Here is a 23,632-nt window from a genome sequence, read left to right as displayed (position 1 = left end):
GCTCACAGCGCTTCTCCAACCCACACTTAAAACTTCCTGAAGACGGAGACTGGATGTGCTAGAGGTCAAGTTCCTGGGGGGACGAAGGGCACCCATCAGGGTAAACCAGGCGCACGTGCAGTTGGTGCCTGATAAATGCTTTTCGGTGGAATGTGACCGTGTCTTCCTTGCCCAGGGTTCTCACTCCGCAGATGATTCACAAGCAGCAAAAATACCTGCTTTGGCTACAAAGAAAGAATGCACCCTCTCTATGCACCCTGCCGAAGGGCAGCCCGCCGGCCGGGCACCACGATGACCCGGCACACCGGTGGCTGCAGGGACACTGTTGTGCATTACAAGTTACAAGGCACTATGTGGGCGGAGAAGCCCAAGATTCCAGAACATTACATACAAAGTTAAAGTCTATGTGACTCAATGGCCGCCCATCCCCACCCCAGAAACAGGACGAAGGAGTCCTGATTCCTCACCCTGCGCAGCAGCGAGTGAAAAGACGGGCCTGCGAGACACATTCAGGCTCCGTCCTTCCACAGAGAAGTGGCCGAAGGCTGTGAAGCGCTTTGGCGCTCAGTTCCCAGCTCTGCGCAGTTTCAACCTGAGCAGGTGGCCACCTGTGGGCGTGGGTGTTGCACACGCAGGAACGGGAGTGGCTACCAATGCATCTGCGGCATTTTAAGGGTCTGAGCCTGTCCCGGGGTCAGATGGTGGTGATGGGTGTCCAGCTCTGTGAATGTACAATAAACCACCGAATTGTACACATTAAAAGGGTGAACTGTACAGTAAGTGACTTAGCTGTTACCAACCAGAGGGTACCCACCTCCGCCTCCTACCTCACGGGGTTGCTGGGAGGATTACATTGCGTAGCCCTGGTGCACTCCTGGCCTGACAGCTACCTTGTCAGCATCACTCACAGTGGAACAGGTACCATCAACCTGAGCTCCGGGTTCCCCGGACATGAGGGAAGGATGCGAATTGATAACAGTGATGGATTCTGGGACAGAATCTGAGATTGACAGTGATGGGGAAAACAGACTTTAACTTTGTATGTAATGTTTTAATATTTTAAAGCAGAATGCATTTACATAGTACTTGTGTGATTAAAATTTAATTTTTTAAATGCCTGCTATTATGCTTGAAGTATGTCTTTCTATTAACCATTTCACATCCTCTGGCTTAACAACTATAAACACTGATGGCAGCTAAAAGCCAGGATGTCGCAGTCATCAAAAGTAACAGTCATTTCTAATACAATTAACTTTATTTCCAAATTACAGCACCCCCCCCCCTCAACACACACACACAAATCAACCAAAGCAGAGAAAAGGCAGCAGGCAGAGTTGGGGCGGGGACAAGCTCCCCACAGGGGAGCCTCCCCCTCCACGGCTGAAGAAGAGACAGAACTACCTGTGCCACGTCTCCTCCCAAACGCCTGAGTGGCAGGGACACATTTCCCCCACACAGTGAGGCTGCTCTGAGCTCCTGCATCGCACACTGGGCTGCAGGTGAAGGGGGCAGGGGGCTTTGCAGTAAATTGCCTTAATCTGCATATCGCACCTATTTTTAGGCCTTCGTTTTATAGCTTGGTAAAACGAGCAGGTGCAGGGAATCCAAATACTCGGCTACATTAAGATGTTTCATGAGAGAGACGCTTACACAAGCAAAACCGCAGGCTGCTTGTGAAGTTGACACCAATAAGGAGGCTGCTGAGCAGCTCGCCGATGTGCCCTTTGGTCAATGAAAAGGCCTGGTCTGAGCAGCCCTGAGTTACTGCTGGGGGGATGGCACACACTCGCCCACCTGTCCTGGCCGAGCCTTCACAAGGGCAAGCACTCACGCTGCCCACTGGGCTGATCATGGCACTATGATAGGCAGCCCTGGTTCCAGCAGCCTCGGCCCTCAGCAGAGAGTCCAGGTTGGGCATGTCTACACACTCAGCCAATAGATGAGGGGCCTGTCTATGCCGGACATGGCTCTGGGTGCCAGAGATTCGTTCAGCAGGAAACAAAGCAAAGTCTCTCTTCTCAGGGGAATGATATTCCAGGACAGGAAGATAGAAAAACAGATCAATGTATCATGTGTCAGGCAATGACAAGGGCTAAGAGGACAACTGAAAAAGGAAAAAGAGGCAGAAGGGGATGGAGGCCTGAGGCTGCCGCTGAGACCGGGGCCAGGGAAGGCCTCTGGCAAGGTGATCACTGAGTGTGGTGCCTGCAGAAAGCAATGGAGGGGACTCTGCAAGCCTCTGGACAGAGAGGGCTCTGAACAGCAAGAGCAAAGGCCCTGGGACACCTGAGGAGCAAGAATGAAAGTCAAGGCCATGGAGACCAACCGGGCAAGACCTCTGGTTCTATACTGAGGATCGTGGGCGAGGCTCTGAGAGTTTCAGGCAGAGGAGGAAAATTACTGGACTTGCATTTGAAAAGGTCGCACTGGCTGCCCCACCTGCCATTCTGCTTGCCTCGATTTCTCTTCAGTGTCAAAGGCTATCACCACATGGCAGACAAGAGGGCGGCCTGAAGCCCAGAGACACATCCTCTCTGGGAGAAGCCCAAGTGCCAAGGAACTGCTTCTCTCCAGTCATCAGTCCAGGGAGAAATGCTGATTGGAGTAACGTGACCAGGGTGCTTCTCCCTCAGTGAGTGGGGCCAGAACTTTGGTTACCCGCCCGCTCCAGTGAGTGAGGAAGTCCGTTTTCCTGATTCCATGATTGACGGCCCCACTAGGATCATGAGGAAGAGGGATGCGAAAGTGTGATGGGCACACTAAGCAACAGACAACACAATCCACAACAGATCAGAAATGAACAAGATCTGAAATGACTGCCCAATGTCGCCCACTGACGTGGCCTGGGGACACCCATCTCACCCATCTGTGTATGTGAAGGTGGTGCAGGGGGCCCACCATCCAAGAACTAAGGTACCCCCCTCACATTCCTTAACCTTCCCTCCAGATGCCGCCTGAGGACAAAATGAAATTCACACTGGTAGGATTTCAGTGCTGGAGGGAGGTGAAAGGCAAGATGGGGCGGTACAATGTTTAGAAGATATGAAGGAAAAATACAAGATGCACCCCGCCTCCCCCCCGCCCCCGCCCCCAGTACTTTAAAAGAACAGGAAAGTATGAGGGTGTCATGAACTAACTATGAAGACTTTTCCTGTAGACCTACCTTCACCAACATCATCATTCAGAGCCACCTTGTTTTGCACTGTGCGAGGAGCTGGGTAAAGGGAATGGAGCAGGCATCCCACAGCTCTGTCCTCAGATATGCAATTAAAGATGGCCACGCTGGGGCAGGTGACCAGCACAGGATAAACAGGCACAATAAACACGACATCGGTACACCCACCCGACTTTTCCTTCTACAGAACCCAAACACATAAGGAAGAAAACTCAGTCAACAGCTGTTTAAAGACACAATCACAGGAAGGATAGCAGGCACAGTCATAAATCCCTATTTCCTTCCAAACTCCAGTCATTTATTCAACAAATATTGGGTTCCTCAAATGCCTTCTGAAATCCAGACTACTCTTGTGCTCTCATTCTTAAGTTAGGACATAATCTACATCTGGTGTTATTGAAACAACCAGATTGCCCCGATCCCAAACCCCTCCTTTCAATGGTGGTTGAATGTATAAAGGTAAACAGAGCATTTTAAAATTATGTTGGCTGCAGCTCAATTATGATTGTCTGCACCCAGGCCCACAGAGCAAGAGAAGCCAGGCTCTCTAGTGCTCAGGCATGGGGGGTGGAGGGGAATGGGGCGGCGGGAGGAGACAATCCTAGCTTTGTCACTGTAGGAAATGAGGGCAAACCTTGCCTTGGGTCAAAGGATCTGGGACCTGCTCAGAGGGCTGTCTCCATCCCTAACCACCCACCTCTCCACTACCAGGAAAGGAAAAAGACAGGCACCTTCATATAAGGATGTCTAAGCTACTTATTGCTAGTTTTTTCCAAGCTGGGCAATTAGCAATATATACTCCATTCATCATCACTTATATCCCATCCCTTTACAAATGAAGAATGTGAGTCTTCAAGAGACAACTTTGCTTCGAGTCAATAACAGAGCCAAGAACATAGTAAAAAAATTGCATCGAGCCTTTTAGTGCTCGCCCTTATGCTGTTCTTCTTCAGGCTCAAGGGAGAATTGCACTTCTGGGCTTTCTTGTAGGTGGGTGGGCCTGTGTGATTAGTTTTGGCCCAGGGACTGTGAGTAGCTGTGATGCCAACCCCAAGCAAAAGTACTTAATTGCTGGTATGAGACCTTTCGGTATTCTTTTCCCTCTCAGTGACCAATAAGCCTGTGTTCCAGGTAGCGCTGCTATGAGGTGGCCAAGCCTCTGTCATCCTGGGTCCCTGAGGGGACTGCATGGGGCAGCCCCTTTGATGTTTGCCCCACCAACTCAGGTAGGACGAACGAATAAGTGAGAAATAAATTTTTATAGTGCCCTGGCTGGTTTGGCTCAGTAGTTTGAATGTCAGACCATGGACTAAAGGGTCTCTGGTTCGATTCCTGGTCAAGGGTACGTACTTCAGTTGCTGGTTCAATCCCCAGCCCTGGTGGAGCAAGAGCAGGAGGCAACCAATCTCTCTCTCTCTCTCTCTCTCTCTCTCTCTCTCTTCTCTCTCTCTCTCTTTCTTTCTAACTTCCCCTCCTCCATCCCTTCCACTCTCTCTAAAAATCAATGGAAAAAATGTCCTTACTCCTTGGGTGAGGATTTAAAAAATGTTTTTCATTGTATTAAACCCCTGGGATTTTGTGGCTGTAGCATAAGTCTATCATGACTTAATTAAAAAGCTCTTAGTTGAGGGGAAGCTAAGATATGTACACAAATAAGTAAAATACAATACAGCAAGGCTGACACTGTCCTGGCCTGTGAAAGGTACTTGACCGTGTCTGGTGAAGGAGTGAACGAATGAATTACATAAAACTGGTGTACACAGTATGCTAATGGAAGGCTAAACTAGGAAACATTAACTTCCATTTGAGAGTTAATCAGTAAAGGATGACGGATCAAAAGAAGTATGAATATGAACATAAACATTGAAAAAAACAACTGGATTCATGATATTTTGTCAAGTTCATCTGGGAAAGTCCCTACCAGGGTAACCCTTTTTCTCTGAGCCACCCCTCCGTCAGGAATCTGAAGGCCAGGTGATGATTCAAACAGGCTAGAACCCCCACCCTGAGCTGCTGGGTCATCTGAAAGAAAATGATTCTCCTCCTCCTCATTGAGAAGTATGCTGGCAGGTGGACCATGTTGGCCCTCCTCTAGAATGCCATGGGGTTGCAGACTACTGGATGGACTCCCCAGCCTGGCACTCTTTCTGCTGCTCCCACTGGTGGCCTCCATTGGCCAAGGGCCACCCACAGCTCCCAGGGGCTGTGCCTACTCTTTGGGGACAGCAGCTCCTTCTGACAGTGGCCAGCAGTCGCTCTCATCGGCAGGTCACTCAACAAACCTGGGAGCAAAAGTTCCTGCTCTCAAGTAATGTGATCCTCCAGGGGCGTCTCAGGTTGGCAGCTACTGGGATCCTCTGTGTCTTGCCCCTCCGGCAGCTCCTAGGAGCCTGGATGGCTAACCCAGCACGCCTACAAGCACCGAAAACACTGCTCCAGAGGGACCATTCTGGGCCAGCCTTCTTGTTGCCGCCATGGGACTGGAGACATCTGCCATGAACTCCTCCTTCACAAATCCTTCTCATTGCCCTCCAAGGACTGCAGATATGGTTACATTTCTAGCTGCCTGGCATGGTCAAGACCCAAGGTCATGAGCCTCTTGAAGCAGGGAACAGTCTATCTCTCTTCAGAGGGTCTCCTATTCTTCTTCAGTCCTGAGTGTGCCAGGGCCTACGTGTCTACTCAGTGGACTTGGCAGAAGTCTCAGGCTCCTCTTCCCGCACCCCACCTGCAGGATTGGGAGAGCCTCCACAGGCCAGACCTGCTCAACCCAGGTCCTCACGGTAGGTGGGAAGCGCCATTCTCACTCTGGCCTCCAGGTATTCCTTCCTGGGTTACGATCCTGTAACAGGGATCCTGGGACAGGCATTTCCTAGGGGTTAATGTAGCTAAAGATCATCAGTTTTCACAAGGAAGTATTTCTTACTGCTCCTAACCAGCCTAATGAGACAGCCTTCCGTGGGTTGGAATATACACTGGCACAGGATTCTGGTTCCTGGCTGGCCACTCAGTAGCTGGGAAACCAGGAGAAATAACCTCCCCCCTAAGCCTCGGTGAACTGGCGTAAGATCTGCTCTAGCTGCCGTACGGAACGTTGGGAGACTGGCATGAAATTAATGAATGTGAAAGCTCTTCCAAACCACTATACAATGCTGCGCAGTATTAGTCCATTTATTCTTTAATATGCAAGAAATGCATATATTTAACTGATTTTTAAAAATTCCTTATCGATGTCATAAACATTCAGAAGGCAGTACTAACTTTTAAATAACTGCTCCACCTATTTAGTGTGCAAATTATCACAGGGACCCAGAGAGATTTAAGGCCTGATCCTCATTCCCTAGTGATTTACACCAATCAGGGTTATTATCCAACTTAATCTGGCTGTACCTAAGAGAGTGGAAAGGACTTGCTATGTCATCCCAGTCCCTCATTGAACAGGGAAGGAAACTGAGGCCCAGAAAGGTTAACTCAGTGGTCGGCAAACTCATTAGTCAACCAAGCCAAATATCAACAGTACAACGATTGAAATTTCTTTTGAGAGCCAAATTTTTTAAACTTAAACTTCTTCTAATGCCACTTCTTCAAAATAGACTCGCCGAGGCCGTGGTATTTTGTGGAAGAGCCACACTCAAGGGGCCAAAGAGCCGCATGTGGCTCACGAGCCGCAGTTTGCCAACCATGGGGTTAACTAATAACCAACAACAGCTATCACGCTAGCCAACACTTGTGGCTTTTTTTTTTTTAATATATTTTATTGATTTTCTACAGAGAGAAAGGGAGAGGGATAGAAAGCTAGAAACATTGATGAGAGAGAAACATCGACCAGCTGCCTCCTGCACATCCCCCACTGGGGATGTGCCCGCAACCAATGTACATGCCCTTGACCGGAATCGAACCTGGGACCTTTCAGTCCGCAGACCGACGCTCTATGCACTGAGCCAAACCGGCTTTGGCCACTTGTGGCTTTTTACTCTGAGCCAGAGACTTGCTTGGACCACACAGCAGGACTGTGGCCCAGCCAGGCCCGGAACCCAAGAGTCCAGACTTCTTCCCATGGGTGTACATATAGATCCGTTTCTCTGTATCTGCCCTGTTAGTCCAGCCTCTATGTTAACTGCTTATCTTTTGTGGTTCTCACCTTGAAAGACCTGAAGAGCACAGAGAGAAAAGAACAGGAAGGAGGGAGACAATGGACAGAACAAAAGAACAATACAGGAGGCAGCCTGGGGAAACTGAGGCAGAGAGTAACGGAGAAGAAAGAGAAGACTCAGAATATGGAAGTCAAGGTAAGGATGACTTACAGCCACTGAAGAGAGGACGACAGAGAACACAGTAGATGTACTAACAGATGTGCTGGGGAATTACAGAATAAAAAGACTGCGTCTGCCGAACAGAAAGATGTATTTGAGTCCAGGAGATAAAGAATCCACCTTTTGCCAAGGCCTTTGGTCAAAGCGTTTCTGCCCACAGACAGCACAGGCAGAAAAAGAAGAGATGACCTCCCATCCCCCTTGACCCCACGTCAGGGCAGAAATTCCCCTTAGCAGGGGGACTGGCAGAAGCTGGCTGGAGTGGGGCGGGGCCCAGGTTGTCCAGTCCTCCAACCCAGTGGGGTTGCCCTCTGGGAGGCAGGTGTCCACCAGAATGCAGGGTCACCCCCTGGTCCTTTTACTCTGGACCGGCATGTACCAGTAAATCCTGGCCCATTCACAGGCGGCGGGAGGGCTTGAGTGGTGCCACCATGCACGGCAGGGTGAGATGTCAGCAAGGGTTTAGAGGCCAAAGCTGTTTATCTCACACTGAACTTGACCCCGCATCACAAGGAGGACAGCCCTGTCCTGGTTCAAAGGCAAGCTGCAGCTTTGGCCAAAAGCCACACATTTCTGATCTGCTGCTGAAGAGCGAGAGGAGCGTTTAAAACAAGAAAGACAAAGGAACACAACAACTGATAGCCGAGGACTTAAAATGACATAAGATTCCGTCGGGGCCTCGAGTAAAGCTGAATGCCAGGCCCGGATTACCCCCAAGTTTACAAACACTCACTGAATGTCTTTGCCACAAATAGTACCACCCACTCTCAGCCACGCTCACTCCGAGCCACTTCTCCATCTGAACTGACTGCCCACAGGAATGGGAACCCCAGCAACTGCGCAAGGCTACCTGCCAGCATCAATATGAGCTGCTCCTCTTTTAAAAGCTACAACAAATAAAAGTTTTTCTTACATTTGTATGGTGCCCCCTCCCCCAATTACAAAAATAACTCCTGCCTGTTACAGAAACTCGCATTCAGAGCTATAAAACTGAAAAAGTGAACGCCTTCTGAAACTCAGCCTCTGGTAATTGCCGTTAATAATCATTTGAGAAACAAGAGTTGAAAGTAGTTGAAAAGAAATGTCTATAATAATAAAAGCATAACATGCTAATTAGACTGGACAGCCGAACGACCTTCCAGATGTCTTTCTGAATGAAGCCGGGGCTGCGAGGGCCGAGCCCTTTGCATGAATTGCGTGCATTAGGCCTCTAGTATCTAAACAAAAGGCCATTAGGAGGGTCCTCACAAGTTCATGTAGAGGGGGGGGAAAGGCTGATCAATGTCTAGTTCGTTAATCTGGAAACTCAAAAGCCCAAAACTAGTCGAAGCTGAATTACCAGGTAGCCAGTACACAAGACCAGTGCAAAATGAAAATCTGAAGCCCTTTGTTCAAAAAGTATTAAGAATTTCAAGTGGGCTGGAAGAGGTTAATCGGGGAGGAGAATTTACGTAATACTTTCAACAATAAAGATTTATTTCAAAATGATGACGACAGAACATGAAGCCAGCATGGGCCCTTCTGAGCACGGGGTCTGTGTGACTGCACAGTCACCCTCGGGAAGCTGGCCCTGCCTATACATTCATTTAACCATGTGATTACCGAGGGCTTACCTTGTGTTTTGAAGGCTTCAGATCTATCATATTTGACTTTGAGACCATGCATTATGTTTTCTGAAAATTCTCTAAAGCAATACACGAGCAGGATGAGAAGGCCAGGAAAAATGTTTTTAAAAACCGGTATATTTTTCCACTTGCTCTTGATTAAGTTATATGTTTCCTGATGTACTTTCCAGTTGAAATGAATTAGCTATGCGGTTAGTATGGTAGAAATACAAAACACTCAAGAATAAAACCTTAAGCTCCATTTCACATCCAAAAATCTACATCTGAGATTATTTACAACATGAGTCGTTTCTTAGGATAAATTTTATAATATGTTTTCTTTTCTTTTTTAAATAACAAACGATGTGCTTCTTTCCCTTGTCCTCCAATAAGTGTCACTAAATAGACCTCCCTTAAGAGTAAAGGAAAAGGAAACCTATCACTTGGCAGATCAAACTGTATAAAATTAAGAATTCTCTTTAGCGCCTTTAAAGTACAACAGGTTCGTTTTATGACAAAAAAAAAAAAAAGTCTAAATAAAGTAGTCTTCTTAGAGCCTTCCTGGGTCATTTAAATGTGTTTCCGTGTTTAACATGATCTGGGTTACGTATAAGAATAGCCTGATCTTTAACACATGAGAAGAATACCAGGAATTCCTTCTAAGCTGCTATAAAAGGCTTGCAAAAGCCAGCAAAAGGCTTGGACCACATTCCTTGGCAATTGTCAGCATGAGGAGGAGGTAGAGAAAGAGCGGAAAGTGCCTTGCAGAAGGCCTTGCCGATAACCAAGCCTCTGCCATCGGGAGAAAGTGCTGCAGGACCTCTTCTCTCTGAAGCAAAGGACAATCACTTTTGTCCTCGAGGTTCAGCCTCTGATAGACAAGCTGATCACATCGTCCTGAAATCCCCCACCCTCTCGGCCCAGGAGCGGCCAGAATCGTTCTCCTTACCCAAGCTGGCGTTCTGACGGACGCATCTCAGAACCCGGGGAATTTGTCCAAGTTTCCCTTGGGGTTCAACATAGTCACTCAATGCCACGCTGCTTCATCGGAACTGCTGCTTTTCCTGACGGAGGTCAGAGAGGGTGAAAAGGGAGGCAACTCTAACCGGTCAGCATGAGCTCTTCTCAGAGTCCAAGGCTAGCCCCTCCTTCCTGATGGAGAAAGGAACACAACTCACTTTTCTTTTAAATCCTCACTTGAGGATGTGTTGTTGTTTTTTATGATTTGAGAAACAGAGGAAGAGGGAGAGAGGGGGAGGGGGAAGGGGAGGGGGAGGGAAAGAGGGAGAGAGAGAGTTGTCTCTAGTACTTGCCCTGACCAGGAATCAAATCTGCAACCTGGGCATGTGCCCTAACTGGGAATCAAACCCAGGGCCATTCAGTGCACAGGACGATGCTCCAACCAACTGAGCCACACTGGCCAGGGCCACAACTCACATTTCTTAAGACCCTTCTGCACGCCAGAACCAACTCCAGGCCCTCTGGGGAGATTATATTATTAACCCAACAAAAGCTTACCATTTTGCAGATAAGGAAGCTGACTATGGCTAGTAAAATAACTTGCTCAGTCATAGGGCTCCACACAGGCAAGGTTGGGCTTCAAGTTGAAGTCAACCGAACTCCCAAAACCGTTGCCGGCAAGAAGGAAGGGCTTTGTCTCCCAAAAGTTTAACCTTTTGCACTCGGATGTGGAGTGTGACTCGACACGGTTAGCATTAGAATAAGGAATCGAGAAAAAAGCAAGCAAGTGCAAAGGGTTAAAACCATAATAAAACCACTAAAAGTCTTTTCCCTTTCACCAAGCATCAGCAATTCTAAACAATATCGGTAAGAAATTAGTCCTCCTAGAAAACAAATATTTTGTTGGCTCAAGTGCTATACAATTCCTGCAGTGACTATTGTGTTTGAATGATAATATACATGTAAACTTCAAATTAGCACAATTGCATTACCTATCATTTGATAAGTATTATGTTGACATGAGAGGTAATTTGAAGCACGCCTGGCTTTGACACATGCAAACTGAGACTTCTACGGATTTCAAAAATAAATTTGGAATAGGTCAGAATATTTTGACTCCACTTCGGACACAGTCCCTGTGTCCAATCCCTGCAGTACCATATTCTCCAATGTTGAAACAAATTGTTTTTTAAGTGACAGCACAGTGATTGTAAAACGAAGAAACAGAACTGGAGTTATTTCTATTCAGTCACCCTGTCACCCCTTGGGCATTCTGTGTGGGGGTCAAATTTATAACAGCAAACTGCAAGATGTAACAATTTTGCTTGGTAAACACAAATTTTAATCCAGATGTGAAGTATTTTATCACATTTAAGGAATGTTTTCTTTTTCAATCCTTCATTGTGGGGGGAAATCAAGAAAATAATGACTGCTCATTACATGATTTTTACTGAAAATAATTTTTGTCATCCAGAGCATAGGCATGTGAAAAAGTATCTACTCCAGCTGCAAACACGCTAGGTAAGCCGCCATTGCGCTCCATTAAACTGACCCAATGCACAGGAAGCAGCAGCATCGGCCAGGACCTGGGAGACCAGAGTGTGGCCTGGCCAAGAGACTGACTCTTCGTCCACGGCGGTGAAGCATTAAACCAGCTGGTTTCGCCCAGGTCTGTGCGGCTCAGATCATTGAGCGTCATCCCATACACTGAGAGGTCACCAGCTCGATTCCGGTCAGGGCACATACCCATATTTTGCGGGCTTGATTCCCAGTAGGAGGGCATGCAGGAGGCAGCTGATAGATGTTGTTCTCATCCATGTTTCTCTCTCCCTCATGTTCTCATCCATGTTTCTCATCCATGTTTCTCTCTCTAAAATCAATTAAAAATATGTATATTTTTAAAAATCTTTAAAAATAAATCCAGCTGGTTTTCCAGAATTGCCATGCTTCAGTTCCGTCCTTTAAGTTAAGGACACCTCAATGAAAGAATTTATGCTTCTATAATGATCCCTATCTTTGAGCCAAATTTTGCAACAAACTCCATGCAAAATGGATGCTTTTCTTCAAATTCAAGTAATTCCAAATTCTTCCCAAATACAAAAGACCATCAAATTCCCAATCTCAGGCACTGGTGGCACCAACCGTGACAACCCTTTCTCAAACCTCCACTCTCTCCCCGGCCAGCGTGGCTCAGTGGTTGAGCATCAAAGCTATGAACCAGGAGCTCATAGCTCAATTCCTGGTCGGGGCACATGCCTGTGTTGTAGGCTCCATCCCAGCAGGGGGCGTGCAGGAGGCAGCCGATCAATGATTCTCTCTCATCATTGATGTTTCTATCTTTCTCCCTCCCTCTCCCTTCCTCTGAAATCAATAAAAATAATTTAAAAAAACAAAAACACTTCCACTCTCTCCCTATCCTGCACCTCCCACCCAGCTGTCCACTGGACTTCTTCAAGCTTTCTATAACCTAACAGCATACCATCTATGTCAGCTCTTATTTGCAACTACTCAGTTCCCAGACTCAAGATGAAACATTCTTGAAGACAAAGACTATCATCATGCCACTTGAATCTCCTTGACACAGTCCTGGATACATTATAAAATCCCTTTAAATTTATTTAGCAAGTACTAAAACAATACTTACTGTAAGTCAAAGAATTGAACATAAGTTTACTGTTGGGAGGTACAAATTTAAATAACAAATGGTAATACCCGTTATAGGAGTAAACCTAAACATGCAATTACCACACAACCCAACAATCGCACTCTTGGGCTTTTATCTCAGAGAAAGAAAACATGTTCATACAAAAACCTGTACATACATGTTCATAGCAGCTTCATTTGTAATACCAAATATCAGGAAAAGCCTAGATGTCCTTCATTAGGTGAATGGTTAAACAAACAGTGGTACATACATATCATGGAATACTATTCAACATGTAAAAAGAATGAACTATGATACGATCAACAACTTGGGAATGTCTCCAGGAAATTATGCTGAATGAATAAAGCTAATCTCAAAAGTTGCAAACTGTATGATTCCATTTATATAACATATTTTAAGTGACAAAATTTTAGAAATAGAGACCAGATCAGTCGTTGCCAGGGGTTTCTGGGAAAGGGAGCGATATGGGTATAATTATAAAAGGGCAACAGGAGGGATCCTTGTGATGATGGAACTGGTTAGCATCTTTTTCTTTTTTTATCTGGAATGCTTCATGAATTTGCATGTCATCCTTGTGCAGGGGCCATGCTAATCTTCTCTTTATCGTTCCAATTTTAGTATGTGTGCTGCCGAAGCAAACACAAACTGGTTAACATCTTGACTGTAGTGGTGCAAATGTGAACCTACACGTGATAAAATTGCATTCACACAGACAAATGTGCTAAATGCACACACACAGGCGAATGTGCTAAATGCATCCACACAGGCGACTGTGCTAAATGCATACACAGACAAATGAGCACACGTAACAGTGGGGAAATCAATGTGAATATCCTGGTTGCCATACTGTACTACAGTTTTGCAAAATGTTATCATTGGGGGAAACTGGATAAATGGAGGGGAACTCTCTGTATTATTTCTTACAACTGCATTCGAATCTACCATGATTGCAACAAAAATTTCAGCTAGCAGAGTAGTAAGCCAACAAAAGTATCTCTAATTAGTAAGATGTATTTATCGAACAAACACTTATATGGTGCTTACTAACTGCCAGGTAACATTTTAAGCATAAATGTTAACTCATTGAATCCTCCTAATAACCATAGTTATTAGGCCTGTAGTACTATTATTCCCATTTTACTGATGGAGAAACTGAGGTACAGAGAGGTCAAATAACTTGTCCAAAGGACACATAGCATTTCAGGTAATGGACGGGGTCTGATTCCAAGGCAGGAATCTAGATCCAGAACTCTCCCCTTAGAGATCTCTGCATTTCACCCTTGAAGGCTGAGGGCTGCCAAGCAGACTAGATCCTGAATCCTGACAGCGGCTCTTCTAGAAGATTCCCAGAACGCAAGCTGAACATACGATACACCCTTCAGATCATAAAGCCGACCATGACCTTCACATGCTGTCAACGTCAAAGGAAGTAAACAACTGTAAAGGAATTAGACAGATTCTAATGCAAAACCTTCCCCTGGGTGGGAGGGCGAACACTTCTAACACTTAAGAGCAATCGCGCGGAGTCAAGGGGCTCGTCCTTTTGTCGCCTTTGGCTGGAAAACGGAGAGAAGAGTTGGGCACATTTGGGAGAGCATTTCAGAAAGGAGGGGTGAGGAGCCCTACAAAGCACAATGCATCTGGGAGCAGATGAAAGGGGAAAGCTGAGACAAGACCATGTAATTGCGTCACGCTTCGCACACCCCTGGCCCTGCTCGCAGGCCCTATCACGGGTGCACCGTATCTTCTCTGGCACTCTCGGAATGGCCCCCACCCGCTCCCCCTGCCTTATCAGTTTCAAGCCCATCGTCTCCTCCACGATGCTGGCCAATGCGGGCCCTGGAGACTGAAACCCAGAACCTATGTGGCATGCTAGAGTTGCAGGCCTATAGCAAGGCAATCTGGCTTGGGAGATTTTCAGATTATCGAGTGGGGCGGCAGGAATGTCACGGCCCTGTGGGTGGACATGGGGACATTCATCAAAAAGACAACTACCATGAAACCGCAGTCTGCCTTTCCCACTGGAGTGGCGTAGAGCTGGAGTACGGGCATGTGTTCGAACGTGTACAAACCCAAGTTATTTTAGAGAGAAATCATTTCCCAAGGATCAGTGCTAGGAAGGATGAAAGGAGCACTAGACCCACACCTTCCACAAAGACAAACTCCCAATCACAGGGCACTAAGCATGAGTGCTCTGGCTAAGTGATGCCCACAGTATGTTGCCCACGGTCCAGGCTGATACGATGCACCATTCAGAGTAAAAGGAATGGGTACCAGGGAGTAGGGGCTCGACTTTCTTACAGACATGTCTCGGAGATATTGCAGGTTTGGTTCCAGGCCACCGCAATAAAGCAGATGTTGCAATAAAGCGAGTCATAATCTTTTTGCTGGTGGATTATCTTGCCTTCAATTTGGGGGGAAAAAATCACATCATCTGTGAGGCGCATTAAAACAAGATATGTCGGCACATCAGTTGATGAAAATTAAGTCCAACTATGAGCTCCAGGCTGCGGGAAACTAGGTGGAAATAAAGTTCTTCACATCCTGTAATTTTAAGAAAGAACAGCAGGGAATGGAGTCCGGAGCAGGAAAATGAAGTCTCAGCTCACTCTATCCCAGATAACCCCAAACGACCCAGGTCCGTGTGTCAGTGTTCACCTGAAACAGCATTTCCTTTGCAACAAGGACCCGAGAAGTTCTGCTCCCAGATAAGAGAGAAGTAAACAGAGACTCTTGGGTTGCCCACCCTCCATCGGCACTTCTCATTTTGGCTGCTGGCATTAAATGCATGAGATCCGGAACCATGTCAGCCACCCTATGAAGAGGAGACCACAGAATGAGCGCATCATTGGACATGGCCAGGTGGGGGATGAAAAGCCCAGGACCCCTGAAGACCCCATCGAACCACTAAACCAACCCTGGGCACCTGCCTCCAGACCTCTGGCTCAGTAGACGATAAACATCCTGCTGGTTTCAACCGCGTGTGTTGGGTTTTCTGTTGGTAGCCAAACATTTCTTCATTGGTAAAACTTAGGCCAACAAAATAGTTGTTTTCTAGGAGGAATAACTTCTTACTGATTTTGCTCAACAGTTGTATGAGAGTTGCCAGTGTCACCTTCCCTAACTGGCCCAAGGCTTGAAACTTGGATGACGCCTGTAGGTCTCTTTGTCCTGGCATCTAAACCTGAAGCCCCCAAGTAACAGAATGCAACACCTACAACTTCAGCCGGCCTTGTCACCTGGAAATCTGGGTTGGTGCCAAAGGCACAATAGATAAACACAAAGACACAGGAAAAGAAAAAGAAATGTGGGGGGAGGGGGAGTGGGAAGGGAAGGGGGAGAAGGGTAACAATCGAAAGGGGACGTATAAGGGGAAAAAGGAAACACGTGCCCTTTGAGAACGGGTACTTTTTTAAGGGATGCCCTCATGCTTTCCAAAATGAGCATGCTCTGAGTAAGAAGCCACTGTGCGCCTGGTCTCCCACATCACGTGGCTCTGGAAAGGCTAAATCCCACCAGTGGAGCCCTGTGGCCACATGGTGCAGACGTGTGGGTGACCGATGGGCTTCTTGCATTGGCTGTGCATGACTTGGCGAGGCAAAACATATTTTGCATTAGCTTAGGTTCTGACATTCTATCATGTTCCCTGTCAAGAGGCCAAGTAGTTGTTGGAACCCTGCACACCAAGTGACATATAACAGAACCTTAGCAAAGGGGACAGCTCTTTGCCAAAGGAACCTTAAACTAAAGGCTCTTCTGGCCTCTCCCATCTCCACTGCTGTGGTCTGGTCGGCTGGGCTGGGAGCAGAAGTCCACTAAAGAAAGGTCACCATCCTGTGCCAACATCTAAGGTACCTTTCCAGGAGGCAATGTTACCAGGTGTGGGGCGGCGACCTGCCATCGGGTTACCTTCAGCCATGGGTATCACTGAGTCAGGAAGAAAAGTGAGACAGAGCAGGCAGCCCAGGCTGAAGGGGCCATGGCAGAGGCTGAGGGAAAGGCCATCAAAACGACACTTTGTTGTCCTAGCCACATACCATCTTCAGCGAGCCTTCTCCTGCCACCCCAGGGACACTGTGCCAGGCTATAAGGGGAGAACCTCAGATGCCACCTCACATGACTCTGCCCAGAATGCCTGTGACCCGGTGGCTGGAGTGTCTGTGGCCTCCTTGAAGGGTGTCAACATTCTCGCAAGGACGCTAGGCCTCGCAGGCAGGCAGGATCCCTGCAGGGTAACTGCCAGGGAGGGCAACTCCCAGTGAGGAGGCTGGCACTGATGTCCAGTGCTTTCCTCTCTGACCCAGCCTCCAGGTGCTGCCATCTACCGCCTCTTCTGCATTTGCTAGGCACCTGCTGTATGCTCAGAACCATGCAGGTTTGTATGGGGTAATGTCAGGAAATAGAAGGCAAGGTCTCTGCCCTTAGGGAATGCAATACTGAGCTTAAGCAGGGGGCCTTTTCTTTTTTAACCTGAGCGGGTCAAGGACAGGATGGATTGCTGGTGGCGTGGGAAATACGCTGATAGGCATTCAGAGGAGGGAGGTCCCAAGAGAAAGGGATGCTCAGTGAAGACTTCTCAGAAGAGGTGGGACTTGAGCAAAAGGTTCTGGTTCGGGTGAGGGCCAGACAGGGAGGAAACAAAGGTGAGGAAGGTGACAGCAGAAGTGTGACTGTTATACTGAACAGACTGGCTCAGAGATCAGGAAACAGCCAGCACGGATGGCATCCAAGGGGGTAGCGAGCAGTGAACTCTCAGACAGGAAGTGCCACACATGGGTGGGGTTAGCTGCATGGCAAGCTAACAAACAACGTGTTGTCTTTCTGCCCCTGAACAGCTCTGAGTTCCCAACATCTGGCGAGTGCCTCGTTCATGGTCAGTGCTCCATACATACTGATGGGTGAACAAATAAAAAGTATTAAGCACCCTCAGCCATGCTGGAGGCCACAAAACAATACTTAAAGGCAGGGATTATAAACTTAGATGCCCACAGAGCCAGGCAGGTAACAGAAGTGAAGCTGGCCAGGAGTGAGTGATGAGCAGATGAGTGATGAGCAAAATATAGATGTTCCAACTTTATGGGGGACAGTCCCTACCCAGCTGCAGCCCACCAAGGTACATGAGCTCAGTGTTGCCAGATCTTTTGATTCTCATGTGAAATCCCCCAATTTTTAAATAATAGCAATGAGTTAAAACCAAAATACATAGTTAGGCGTTGGCCAGGTAGCTCAGTTGGTTAAAGCGTCATACCAATGCACCAAGGTTTCTTCAAGTATGATCCCCGATCAGGACACATACATGAATCAACCAATGAATACATAAATAAGTGGAACAACAAATCGTTGTTTCTTTCTCTCACCACCCCCCCCCCTTCTCTACCTCTCTAAAAATCAATTAAAAAAAATAATAACTACATAATTTGGAGCCACATTCAGCCTGTTCGTGATCTTTAGCTACCAAAATAAATTTTTTGCTCAAGAAGTTTATAGTCTTAAAAAGTCCCCAATTAATATAATGAACAACATAAACTGACGAACAGGGACAGATCCAGAGGCAAAGAAGCATCGATCAGACTGCTAGACCTCAGAGGGAAGCTAGGGGAGCGTGGGCGAAAGGAGATCAACCAACTTGTATGCGTGAATATAAGCCTAACCAATGGACATGAACACCAGGGGGGTGAGGACATGAGTGGGGGAGGGGGGGTTGGGGGGTTAATGGAGGGATGAGGACACATATGTAATACCTTAATCAATAAAGAAATTTTTTTTAAAAAAAAGTCCCCAAGAAGCAAAACAAAACAATAAAACCTCATAGTGATTACCCGAGGGAAAGAGAAGTGGGAGCAGGTAGAAGAGGGTAAAGGGGGGATAAATGGTGATGGAAGGAGACTTGACTTGGGGTGGTGAACACCCAATACAATATACAGATGACGTCTTATAGAATGATACACCTGAAACCTACAGAATTCTATTAACCAATGTTACCCCAATAAACTAAAAGAAATGTGTACGGGGTGCCTTGCAAGAAACTGGAAATGTCCCATATTTTGATCTGGGTGATGGTTGCAAGAGTGAGGTCAAATTTAAACATTCACTGAGCTACAAACCTAAAAGTTGTCCACTTCACTGTATGCAGGATATAATTCAATTTCGAAGGTAAAATGGCAAGTAAGTACAGAGTCCTCAAAGCTGCATAAAGTTCTCCCTAGAGTGTCCTTTCGGCAATGCTGCCCCTCCCACCTGAAAGCCCCTCCCTCCGTGCACCTGCTGCCACCCGACTTACCCTGAAAGAGGTGGCCCTGCAGCACCTCTCCAGGAAGCCTCTTTGACCCCACCCAGTGCAGGTCTGAGCTCAGCCCACCGGGGTGCTCCCAGGGACCCAGCCCACTGAGTGACACCTTCACCGGCCCAGCACTCATCACCTCCCTGTCTGCCTCCCTCGGAGCGCTGAGGTCCTGGGGACAGGGACTGGAGCACCTGGTGGGCATCCAGAAAGTGTCTGACATGACAGCTCACCCTCCTCTGGCAATCAGCAAATGGAAGGGTGCCTTCCACCCACCACCCCCACCCCATCCCTATTTTCCTAGAAGAGACTGAGCAGAGAATCTGGACACTGAGATCTGAAGAAAAATGTTAGGGCAGTGGTCGGCAAACTCATTAGTCAACAGAGCCAAATATCAACAGTACAACAATTGAAATTTCTTTTGAGAGCCAAATTTTTTAAACTTAAACTTCTTCTAATGCCACTTCATCAAAATAGACTCGCCCAGGCCGTGGTATTTTGTGGAAGAGCCACACTCAAGGGGCCAAAGAGCCACATGTGGCTCGCGAGCCACAGTTTGCCGACCACGGTGCTAGGGGACTGAGTGAGAAGCTAGGGGAGGGGAGAAACATGTGCATGAAGGGATTTAAGATGGGATTCTCTTGCAACCAGCTGGGGAGACTGGAAGTAGGTATAAGATTCTTAAATCACATCCCTGGTTGAAGCCAGTAGTGCTAAACTTCAGTGGGCATCAGAATCGCCGGAGGGTTTGTCACAGATTCCTGGGCCCACCCAGGTCTGGAACAGGACCAGAGGATCTTCATCCCTAACCAACTCCCAGCGGATGCAGCTGGTCGGGGACCTCCCCGGGAGTGGCACCAGATCTGACAAGACCACAGCTAGGAAGCTGAACAAAGCCTCATGATGCATCCGTTCTTTCAGTTGCTCATTTAGCAAACGTATTCAGTCTTGACCACGTGCGAAGCCATGTCAGTGATGCAGACATAATTTGAATGAGTAGCTGTGTTCTTTCACCTTTGGCCACCAGAAAATGGACTGAGTGCCCTTCATGGGATCTGCTGCTGAAGCAGAAAAGGACACCACCTTTCAGCCACTCCCAAGTGTTCGAATGGGCTCAGGTTCAAATGCCTGACTCTGAGAATAAAGTGTTCAGGGTCCACCCCCACCAGTGAACTCATCATCCCTTTCCCCAAATGCCTCCAATGAAATGAGGGATTTTCTTGGGTTGCCCTTCCATATATCAATCACCTCCTTCATTTAACCACAAGAAGAGTTGGATGTAGATTCTGGTCCTCAGGACTGGGCAGGAAGACAGATGCATTTCCCTGGAGACCCAGCCAGCAAAGGGTCTTCAGAAGAGGCCGAGGGCAGAGGCAGCTCTCCAGCAGACAGGCGAGCACACGGCTCTGAAATAGCACCCTTCCCCTGTCCCGGGCAGGAGCTGCGCTCTGACATATTCAGTTACGAGTGAGTGCCTGGGCATTAAATCTAAATGGCCCACGATATGGAATGCTCGGGCGGCATGCAGTTGGATTATTTATGCCCTCTGCACCTGTGGAAGCTGAGACTTAATTATTTATATCGTGTTAAATTTCCAATCCTGGGCTTCCAGTCTGCAGATGAATAAAGCACCTCAGTTAAACTGCCGGGGACTTTCGGTCACAACTCAGCAGGGGCCGGAAAAGTGAACAATTTCAGCGCCCGGGGATATCATCTCACGCTATCTAAGGATGTCCTAAGAAATTCAATCGTGTATGGAGAGCCGTAAGAGGCCTTTGAAGCGACAGCACCTGCACAGTTCAATGCTGTCCTCTCAATGAACATGTAACTCAAGAGGTAAAGGCACAACCTCTGACCGTGGACATGATGCTCTGTTAGAATAATTTTCCTGACACATGTCTGACTCGTTAGGAGACCACTGGCCAGATTTACTCCAATTCCTTGGGGGACAGTGTTTTTCAAAATTGGAGGAACTTGCAAGTTACACACCAGTCAGCTTCTCATGGTGTCCGAGTAACATGCAATACTAAGGTACATTCTAACAGAACTGGTTCCCCGCTTGTGGTAAGAACCAGTTGGCTGCTGGTGAAAGGCCTACGGCTTGGAAATTACTATTTTAATCCAAACCATCACCAGCTCTTCGCTTCCAGCAGAGCTACTCAGAATTAATTCAAACGTCAACTCTTCTCTCGTCTGTCTCTCCCTGCATTAGAAGTTTGTGTCCAATCGCCTATTATAAGGAGATGATTAGATAGATGCCATTTTGCCATCATTTCCTCTGAAGAGAGAATATCACCTTTCACATATAATTTTAAAAGATTTCCAATGCCCAGCCCAAATTTGCCTACTGTTTCATCACAATCCCCCTCTCCTGAAAGGGGGCTGCTTACACCTTCGACATAAGGACCAACGCAGCCCAAGACAATACCATGCCTGGGACTGGGTCACTCCATTATAGGGACAGGACGAAAGGTTCTACAGTCTGAACAGCAGAATCATCTCCTTTTTGAGGAGCAGCTGCCTTTTCGTTTGGTTCTCCCAAGGCACAGCAAGTGGTCTGCTTTGTGTGCTTCTGCATTCTGCATCACTGGGATATCAATGGTTACGACAGTGTTTGGCACCCGGCAGGTGCTCGATAAAGAACGGTTGAATGACTGACTCTCCACCAGAAAACACCCACCCTGGGGGTCAGGGGCAGTCACAGAGCCCTCACACCACAGAGATGGGGGTTGCTTCTGTGGGCTCTTGAACCAGTTGCTGAAAAGAAACTGGAGAAATTTAAACTTGAGCCTAATACAGTTCATTCTGTTGTGCCAATTATATGGACTAAAGACCATATAAAAGCAAAATCATTTTACAAGAGTGAGGATAATTGTCAGTTGATAATGAAAACTTATCAAAATTCCATAAAATCCCTCTATCTAAACTGTAAGTAACTACTATGTTGAAAACATTTTTATATAGCCTCATAATCCTCTTTTTACTTTCTCAATTACAGTTGACAGACAATATATTAGTTTCAGGTATACAACATAGTGATTAGACATTTATATAACTTATAAAATGATCACCATGATGTCTAGTACCCACCTGACACCATACATGGTTATTACAATATTATTGCCTGTGTCTCCTATGTTGTACTTTATATCCCCATGACTGTTTTTATAACTGGCAATTTGTACATCTTAATCCCTTCCCCTTTTTCACCTGTCTCACCAATCCCCCTTCCATTTGGCAACTGTAGCCTGATAATCTTGTATACACTTTCCCATTTTTAATGGGTCAGAAGACAGGCAGCAAAATATTTCATTAAATATTTGACAAAAATAGAATATACATCAATAATAAATAACAAGCAAAACCCTCATGTTCCTTGATACTTTACTTTGTAAAGAAATAATATGCCATTTAAAATGAGAGTTTCATTCTTAGGCAAAAAGGTAATCAAAATCAAATAGACAAAAGTAACTATTTTGCCAACAGTTCAGTTTAAAATGGTCATGGTTGATATGGGCAAATGCCAAACACACAATTTGCCAAAAGTGACCCATAAAGAAATAGAAAAGCTGAGATAATCTATAACAAATAAGGAAATTGAATCATTACTCAAAGCCTCCCAACAGATCCAGGGAAGGAAAGGGAACCAAGATGGCGGCATAGGTAAACGCCTATACTTGCTGCCTCCCACAACGACATCAAAATTACAAATAAAATACAGAACAACCATCATCCAGAACCACTGGAAAGCTGGCTGAATGCAAGTCCTACAACTAGAGAAGTAAAAAAGAAAGCACACTGAGACTGGTAGGAGGTGTGGCAGCACGGAACAGGCTGGTCCAGCACCTATCCAGGCCGCTTTTTTAATCGGGAGGGAGATTGTCTCTGCGGAGACTGCCCAGAGGAACAAGGGGTCCCAGACCCATACCAGACCCGCAGCCCAGGTTCCCAGAGCTGGGAAAAGAAGTCCCTACGGGCAGTAAGAACTACAAGCTGTAAAAAACAGTGTGGATTGGGGCTCAGTGACACAGATGCTGCTGGAAACCCAGCTGTTCCTCTTAAAAGGCCAGCACCATGAACTGAACTTAGAAGCTCCTGCTTCCTCTGAGCACCAGCACTAGGGCTAAGCTCTGGGGAACACAGACACAAAGGAGGATGAACCAGATTGTCTGGCATCAGGGCAGGAACTCGGGGACAGCTTTCTCCCAGACAGAGATGCTCACAGGGATCATTGTTCCTATGCTGGGACCTCCCTGGTCTCAGGGCTGACTGGCAACCATTACTGTTTTCTCTACCCTGGTGATTCCCTAAGACCCAGCCTCATCCAATTTACAACCCCATCCAAGCTTCGTGCAGCGGTTTTTGCATATTAATGGCCTGTCCTTGCTCAGGCTAAAATCTCTCAAACAAGCTGCAGCTGGGTCAGGGAGCCCCAAACCTATCAATAAAAGGCCCAAGACCCAGCACCAGAACCAGCATGCCTTACTTCATAGCTGGGCCTTGTCTGGGCACTTCCAAACCTGATACAAAGAGAAAGAATCTGCAGATCTCTCTGTAGCTCCTGCTGGGTGGCCCCAGGCAGTGGCTAACTTTGCATCTTCCTGGACACCCAAGAGGCAGTGTACCCAGTGGTCA

The 23,632-nt window shown here is 47.0% G+C and overlaps 1 protein-coding gene and 1 non-coding gene across 2 annotated transcripts in view; both read right to left on the bottom strand.

The window, feature by feature from the left end:
- The window catches only part of RBM20 (RNA binding motif protein 20), a 186,678-nt gene that overhangs the window by 106,813 nt on the left and 56,233 nt on the right, over nt 1–23,632 (bottom strand). The window lies entirely within an intron of this gene.
- On the bottom strand, nt 13,253–13,359 carry LOC114232553 (U6 spliceosomal RNA). The gene has a single exon (XR_003618626.2). It is a non-coding gene; the product is annotated as a U6 spliceosomal RNA (small nuclear RNA).

The sequence above is a fragment of the Eptesicus fuscus genome, chromosome 17 (assembly GCF_027574615.1).
Source record: "Eptesicus fuscus isolate TK198812 chromosome 17, DD_ASM_mEF_20220401, whole genome shotgun sequence".
Taxonomy (NCBI): Eukaryota; Metazoa; Chordata; class Mammalia; order Chiroptera; family Vespertilionidae; genus Eptesicus; species Eptesicus fuscus.
Note: the sequence above shows the minus strand (reverse complement) of the source record. Positions and strands in the feature narration are given on the sequence as shown.